Raw genomic sequence first — 8,837 nt, 5'->3', positions numbered from 1 at the left:
CCCCTTCTCCCTATCTCTCCTGTGTGACCCTTCTGTCCGGCATTCGCCATGATAGATCGCTAGCCACTACACATTCCTTATTTTCTCTCCTTGTTTCTTTCTGTGTTCCTTTCAGTGGAAGAGCGTAGGCTCGAAACGTTAAAGACTTTTTCACTTCCGGAGCGTTAAACTAATATATCTGTTTGTTGTCTACACCACCTATCTTCGTCTTTTGTTTTTTTTTGAGAATTCTCCCTATATATATATATATAAGTATAGACATATATATGCATATTTATAATCTCGCAATGTGGGCTAAGTTTTATGATTCTACCTCTATATATTCTGTTAATATGAATTATTGCTAAAAAACATCGGCTATAAATCATTAGATATGTTTTGAATATCTCAAGTCTGTACGTCGTCAGCTGTATGCATATTTGTGAGCGAATGTGAGTGTGTGTGAATGAGCATGTGTCTGTGTTTATGTTTATGCATATGTACGTGTGAGTGTGTGTTTGCGTATATGTTTAGCTTATGTGCACGTCTGTTTAATTGGTCTAATGATAAATAATGTGGAAGTCATTGAATAGAACTTTGAAGCGAAGCTGTTTTGTGTAAATAATCCAATATGAGGACATTAAAGTTATTTCAGCCCACCTCCTGCGCACACATACACATTCTCACACACACTTATACTTCTCATCAAATTAAATAGATGGTTGAAAGTGTTATTGTTAAGAGAAAGCCATTGTAACTTTAGTATAATCTAATAAGACATTAAAGAAATTCCGGAATCCTTCCAGACATAAATGCCGTGTCTCGTCGATATTTCAGGATCTTTTGATATTTTAAGTTACCTGTGGTGGTCAGTATTTTCTCTGATTTCTTGTCAGCAGTATGCACAAATATCTTATGTGTTGCAATTAATAAACGTATCTGTTCATTGAATGTCCAGAAGGTATATTTTTTTCTATATCTCATTCTGTATATGCATCTGGACACATCATTAGCAATGCTTCTTGGATTTTTTAAGTATTTCGGGTCATCAGGCACTCTCAGCCATGTGACCCAGTCGAGTTCGATCAAAGCCCCAGCTTATTTCCAGTTAGAACTACCCTTTCCAGGGCTCACTTCTCCTGATCCACAGCCACCTTAAGGCAATTTCTGCTGCCTTCGCAGCCAAATTGAGAGCTTTCCAGCTACTCGTCTCTGTGATACCAAGCATGTTGTAAACTCTGCAAAGAGACTGGCGTACAAACCTTCTGCATACCAGCTCGATAGTATCACACCTTGATTCTCACTCATTGCTTCATTTAAAGTTCCTTTAGCTTACTTAACTGAAAAATGACTGTTGAAAATAACCAGCAGTCAGTTAATGAAGCTATTTATTCTTCCTGCTGTCACATCCTCGAAAACTCCGTCTCATCAAGTGTCTTTGATTCATTGCCACTTAAAGCAATTAGTGAATCTCATTGTTTTTCAGTGCCTATGAAGTCCCAAGTGTACCCGGTAACTTGGTACAAGATACCATACTCGTTTATAAGTGATGGCTAAATATTCTTTGCAGTACTCTGCCGTAAGTGTTCAAAAACATAAATATCATAACTAAGTACAAATATTTTATTTCTCGCAAAAATCATGATACCTATAAATACAACGTCCCTGAAACATAGATGAATCATTGTGAGTGCACGAAGGGGATATCACCGCCCAGGTTAATCACCACTGCGTTACAGCATTGGAGAGCTTTATCACTCTTTCTCCTTTATCTCCCCAACTTATCTAGATTGCATTATTACAGATATCATTTCCCATAAATTTTATCATATTTAAAACTACTTACTCTTCACGTTTCTTTCATGTTTTCAGTTTCATTCTATATTTCCCCCCTGGCATTAGCCTCCTGCTGTGCTAACGAATTGAGCATATGCCGCTGATTTACTTTGAAGTGGAACGGTAACAGACACATGAGACAAGTAATTGTTCAAGTTAGTCATTTTATGACATTTATTATCATAGAATATTTGTTTATTTTCCTAAAGAAAAATACGAGACAAATCTGTGGAAAAGGAGGTTTTTTTTATTTTTTAAAATTCTTATTTCTATTAACTTATCTTTTGTATTTTTTCTCATTTATATCTCTTTGTATTTCCGTGTTATTCTTTGTCAATGGAATGCTAAAAACATTAGGATGTGAGTATAAAACAAAGAAAAACTAAAAATGATAAAATACTGCTTTGGACCGTATTAACCGGAAGTCGTGCATGTACGAGGGGTGTATGAAAAGTTTTGAGCCTTCAAGGCCTTTAACCCTTGAAGTCTTGTACCATGTTTTCATACACACCTCGTATATAGCTACTGTTGGATGATATTGTTGTAATAATGGTTTAATATATGCAGTATTAGGCAATTATCGACTGGTAACCATGAACCAAAAGAACTTGTAAAAAGCCTTTTCATTCCATCTTCTCGTATGAAACTTATATATGTATAAAATATAACTACTTGTGGATCGTTGGCGACTTTTTTCCTCCGTCTTCCTTTTCTCTTGAAATTTCCTCTGTCTCCTGTTTCTGAAGAAGAGCTTTGCTCGAAACGTAAAACTACCTTTCTTTCCTTCCCTGAGTGTCTTTTAATACTTTGCATGTACCACATCCATGCGTTGTTCTTTTTTTCTTGCGTTAGAAATATGTGCTGGGATCGGTTTGTTCGAGTAAACGGGTTCAATGCGGTCCTCCAGCATGGCCACGTTCCTATAAATTGAACAAAATTTAAAAATTAACAAAAACAAAAACGTAACTTTCCTAATCTTTTATTGCTCCAGAGGAAGATGTTTTTCAAATGTTTATTTTGCCGTAATTTGTAAAAGTGACTTTCAGTAAACAAATCAAGCCACGGTAATATATAATTAACAACTAATTAAGATATAAAACTGTGAATAACTAACGTATAATTAATAGTTTGAATTGCTTAATATATATATATATATATATATATATATATATATATATATATATATATATACATTTCTACATGCATACACACATATACATATATATGTATCCATATATATATATATATATATATATATATATATATATATATATATATATATATATATATGTCTGAGTGTGTGTGTGTGTGTGTGTGTGTGTGTGTGTGTACGTGTGTGTATACACACACATACATATGTATGCATTAGCTTAAAGGTAAATTTAGCATTCTAAGATTCTAAATTTATGTCTAAGACCAACAGTATACAAATATCACTGCGCTATCTACATACCCATCTACATACAAATATACACACTAACAAACCTGTATACATACATAAGAAATTTGAAGAGTAAAAGCAGAATATATTTACATAGAGATCAGCCTATCTATATTCACACACACACACACACACACACACTTATGTATCTACATATATACATTTGTAACTACTTTTTCCTATCAACATCTCCCCCCGCAAACAATCTATCTATTTATTTCTCTCTCTCTCTCTCTCTCTCTCTCTCTCTCTCTATCTATCTATCCATGTATGTATGTATGTATGTATGTATGAATGTACGTATGTATGTATGTATGTATGTATGTATGTATGTATGTATGTATGTGTGTATGTATGTATGTATGTATGCATGTATCTATCTATCTATCTATCTATCTATCTATCTATCTATCTATCTATCTATCTATCTATCTGTCTATCTGTCTGTCTATTTGTCTGTCTGTCTGTCTTTCTGTCAGTCTATTTACCTGTCTACCTGCATGTCTATCTGTTTGCCCCCCCTCTCTCTCTCTCTGTCTTTCTGTGTCTGTCTACGTAACTGGCTGTGTATCTGTCGCTTTCACTCTCTTCCTCTCTCTCTTTTTCACTCTCCCGCTCTGCCTCTTTATCTCTCTCTCTTTCTCTCTGTGTACCTCTCTCTCACACGCTCTATTCTCTAACCATGTGTCACGTATATTCAGATTTGCACACTGTCTTGGCATTCTCCTACATCACACTCTTAGTATTTTCGTCTCTTGTTTACCGTTTCATGGTTTCTACCTCCAACATATTCTCACATCTTTCTCATTCAGAAAACTCCCATTCGCTCCATGCTTCTAACTCTCCACCTCTCTGTTCCGAACTCCCCACTATAAATATACATGTTACTGTATTTGTTTTTGTTTTTCACTTTGCATTTCTCACCGTTATTCTGTCTCTTTGTCTCTGCCTGTCTCTCCTCTCCCCCTTTCTCTCAATCGTATCATTACTGCCCCTGAAGGTCATGGTATCTTTATTCTACATTGACATTCTGAATCAACTAATGTTCATCGCTTGCAGTAAAGCTACGTATCTTCAGTAAATTGTCACAGAACATCCTTCTGTGCGCCCAAGTATTATACGTATATGTATATATGTGTACATACACACATACACACACACACACACACACACACACACACACACACACACACACACACACACACACACACACACACACATATATATATATATACATATACATACATATACATATATATGTATGTATGTATATATCTATATGTATATATATATATTATTATGATTGACCGTTGACTGAACACTATTCAATTTTTTTTCTCCGTGTTTTTCTCCTTGTCTCCGTATTCTTTCTGTTGAAGAGCGTAGCTCGAAACGTCAAAGACTTTCCGTATTCCCGAGCGTCATACTAATATATACTTTTGTTATTTACACCACCTGTCCTCGTCTGTTGTTATTTTTTGTATATTCTCCCATATATATATATATATATATATATATATATATATATATATATATATATATATATATATATATATATATGCATATATATATGTATATACATATATATATATATATATATATATATATATATATATATATATATATATATATATATATATATATATATATATATATATATATATATATATATATATATATATGCATATATATATGTATATACATATAGATATATACATATGTATATATATATATATATATATATATATATATATATAGATATATACATACATATATATATATATATATATATATATATATATATATATATATATATATACCGGAGTAAGCACATGCAATGTGCAACAAGGTGGAAAAAAGAGTACTCAAATACCTGAGGTATTTGAGTACTCTTTTTTTCCACCTTGTTGCACATTGCATGTGCTTACTCCGGTGTAACCCGCTCCTTTTTTGGAAAGTTTGAGCGACTCTACACAAGTAGGAAGATACAGCTGAAAAGATGGAAATTTACCCATTGGAGTTTTCGCAAATATATATATATATATATATATATATATATATATATATATATATATATATATACACACATATGTGTATATCTATATGTACATACATATAGAAACAAATCTAATATATATATATGTTTATATGTAGATATATACACACGTATATAATATATATATATACATATACACATACATATTTGTTTGTGCATCAATATATACACACACACACACACATATATATATATATATATATACATATATGTATATACGTACACACACACACACACACACACACACACACACACACACACACACACACACACACGCATATATATATATACATATAAACACAAGCACACACACATACACATATATACATGCGTGAGTGGACGAACGAAATGAAACGGCAATGATCACATTTAATAGGAATTACATGTATTATTATTTAAAACGCTTTGATTCGGCTCCATGCAACTTAAAGTTTCAAAGGCTTCTAAAAGAAACCCGTCATACACACTCAGACACACACACATATACACACACAAATACACACGCACACATACACACACTCACAACTGATAACATACCCACATCTACACATTCATACATTTGATGCACACATGCACGCACATATACACGCGCTCGCCCCCACACACAATTTCTCCCAGACACCTAAACGCCACCAGCTTCATGTCCAAGAAATCCTTCTTTCTCGCCAAATTAGTGTAACTGCATCACCGATTTTACCTCTGACAACATCATGTGACTCGTCTTCAGCTATAGCAGCCACCTTTCCATTAACCTCCTTGGTAACCTAGCCTGAATGGGACAGGTGTCTGGTAGAAGCCAGCGAAACTTTAAGTTGCATAGAGCCGAATCAAACTCTTTTTAAATACTTTATATATACTGTATATATATATATATATATATATATATATATATATATATATATATATATATATATATATATATATATATATATACATATATATATACATATATATATATATTGATAGGAAGGACAACTAAAGAAAAAAAGAGACCTCGATATTATGTAACTAGAGGAATTCATCTGTAAAAATATGTGACACTTATTCAATAGCCATGATAAAACTCCGAGTTTCGAATGCCGGGGTGGGAACCCACGCGAACATCTCTTCAGTTATCCGGCGATTGAAAATTCCTGTGAAAAATGATCGTTAAAGAAAGGGAAATTACTGTGTGGTTGGCGTGGGTTCCCACCCCGGCATCTGAAACTCGGAGTTTTATCATGGCTACCGAATAAGTGTCACATTTTTTTAATATATGTATGTATGTATATATATATATGTATATATATATATTTCTTATGGGTGATTTCAACTTCCCCAACGTCAAATGGCCCGAAGGTCTCATAATCTCTGGAATGACTTATCGCAAGCAAGCACAGGTGGAATGCCTGCTCAACCTCACCAATGCCCTATTCATGGAGCAAACTGTTCTCAGACCAACTAGAGCGAATAACATTCTAGATCTCTGCTTCAAAAACAATACGGACATCATTCATGATGTGAAAGTGACGCCGACATTAGTTTCGGATCACAACATAATAGAGCTGTCTATGTTTGGGCCAAAAGAAACCAGAGACATACAGCCTAAAGGAAGCACCCAAAATCTCTCCAATCTGAACTTCCACAAAGCGGACTGGAAATCGATTCAGAAAGAGATCTTCAGAGAGGATTGGCCAAAATGTCTCTCCACATCAGACATTGACATGAAACTAGTATGTTTCATGTCTACTGTGCAAGCCATAAGCCAGGAATATGTCCCAGAGCACAAGGCTAAAACAAATAGGAACAAGATTCCAAGGGAGAGGAAGATCCTCATGAGACGACGGACAAAAGTTGCAAATCGACTCAACCAGCATCCCAAGAATGGCCAAAGGTCCCGCCTAAAAACGACACTGATGGAGATCGAAAAAAGGCTGCAACAATCCTATGTGAAGGAGAGAGCAGACAAAGAAGCCTGGGTTATAAAAAACATTAAGTCAAACCCAAAGGCCTTCTTTCATTACGCAAAAGAAACAACCTCAATATGCTGCAAGACTGGACCCCTCTTCGAAAAGGATGGCTCCCTCACAGACAGTCCAACTAGGATCAGTGAGGTACTTAATGAGCAATTCAAAAGTGTCTTCACCACTCCATTGGAGCACAGACAAGTGAACAAACCAGTGGACTTCTTTGCTACCTCCCCTATAACCAGTGAGGCAGTTACGATGGAATACATCAACATTAGCGAAGAAGATGTACTACTAGCTATACATGAAGTGGACACAAACTCAACTGCTGGCCCTGTTGGTTTCCCAGCAACCCTCCTTAAATCGTGTAAGCATGCCCTGGCAAAACCCCTCCAGATCCTCTTCCAGAGCTTTCTCGCAAACGGAAGACTGCCAAGCAAGCTGAAGGAATAATATGCCCAATCCATAAAGGGGGAAGCAGAGCAGATGCCAAAAACTATAGGCCTATCTCTCTGACTTCACATATTAGCAAAGTCATGGAAAGGATAATCAGAGGAAAACTAATCGCATTCCTTGAAGAAAATAAATTGGTGAGTGATACCCAACATGGTTTTCGACCAGGTAGGAGCTGCCTGACCCAGCTCTTACAACATTACGACTGGGTGTTGAGGCAGTTACTCAACAACTCAAATGTGGACGTAATATACCTTGAGTTTGCAAAAGCTTTTGACAAAGTGGATCATGGTGTGATATGCCACAAACTGCGTGATCTTGGCATAGCTGGAAAACTTGGAGAGTGGTTACATGACTTTCTGAAAGATAGAAGTCAGGCAGTAGTGGCTAATGGAGCTACCTCTATGAAAACACAAATAATGAGCGGTGTTCCACAGGGCACTGTCTTGGGACCATTGCTTTTTATAGTCGCTCTCTCAGATATATCTTCAAGTATCCGGATAGCCACTCTTGCAAGCTACGCAGACGATACAAAAGTATCGCAGAAAATAAAGAACTCCAGTGATGTTGCACACCTGCAGCAGGAATTGGACTCAGTTTACAGATGGGCTGAGGACAATAATATGCAGTATAATGCTGAAAAATTCCAAGCCCTGCGCTATCAACGTCCAAAACTGAATATGAAACTTACAGAGTACACTGGTCCACAGGGAATTTCAATCCCAGAGCCTAAATCAGTGAGAGACCTGGGTATCGACATGAGTGATGATACCTCTTTCCAAGTGCACATTACCAGAATGGCAACAAAGTGCAAACGATTGGCTGGATGGATCCTGAGAACATTCAGAACCAGAGATAAGGAAACCATGATGATCCTCTGGAGGACATTCATCCTCAGCCGCCTGGATTACTGCTCACAGCTGTGGTCACCCACCAGTCTGAAATTAACAGCAGACCTTGAAGCAATCTAGAGGAGATTCACAAAGAAGATTGTCTCTTTGCAACTGGTCAGCTACTGGGAAAGGCTGAAACAGCTAAGACTCTACTCCCTGGAGAGAAGGCGGGAGAGGTATGCAGTAATATACATCTGGAAGATCCTGGAAGGAATTGTGCCAAATTTTGGCAT

The 8,837-nt window shown here is 36.0% G+C and overlaps 1 long non-coding RNA gene across 1 annotated transcript in view; it reads right to left on the bottom strand.

Moving 5' to 3' along the window:
• Window positions 1–2,042: 2,042 nt before the first annotated feature.
• The window catches only part of LOC128247406 (uncharacterized), a 54,440-nt gene continuing 47,645 nt past the window's right edge, over window positions 2,043–8,837 (bottom strand). The window contains exon 3 of the long non-coding RNA XR_008263785.2: window positions 2,043–2,735. This is a non-coding gene — a long non-coding RNA (uncharacterized LOC128247406). The remainder of the gene's footprint in view (window positions 2,736–8,837) is intronic.

This window comes from Octopus bimaculoides, chromosome 3, assembly GCF_046866305.1.
Source record: "Octopus bimaculoides isolate indiv1 chromosome 3, ASM4686630v1, whole genome shotgun sequence".
Taxonomy (NCBI): domain Eukaryota; kingdom Metazoa; phylum Mollusca; class Cephalopoda; order Octopoda; family Octopodidae; genus Octopus; species Octopus bimaculoides.
Note: the sequence above shows the minus strand (reverse complement) of the source record. Positions and strands in the feature narration are given on the sequence as shown.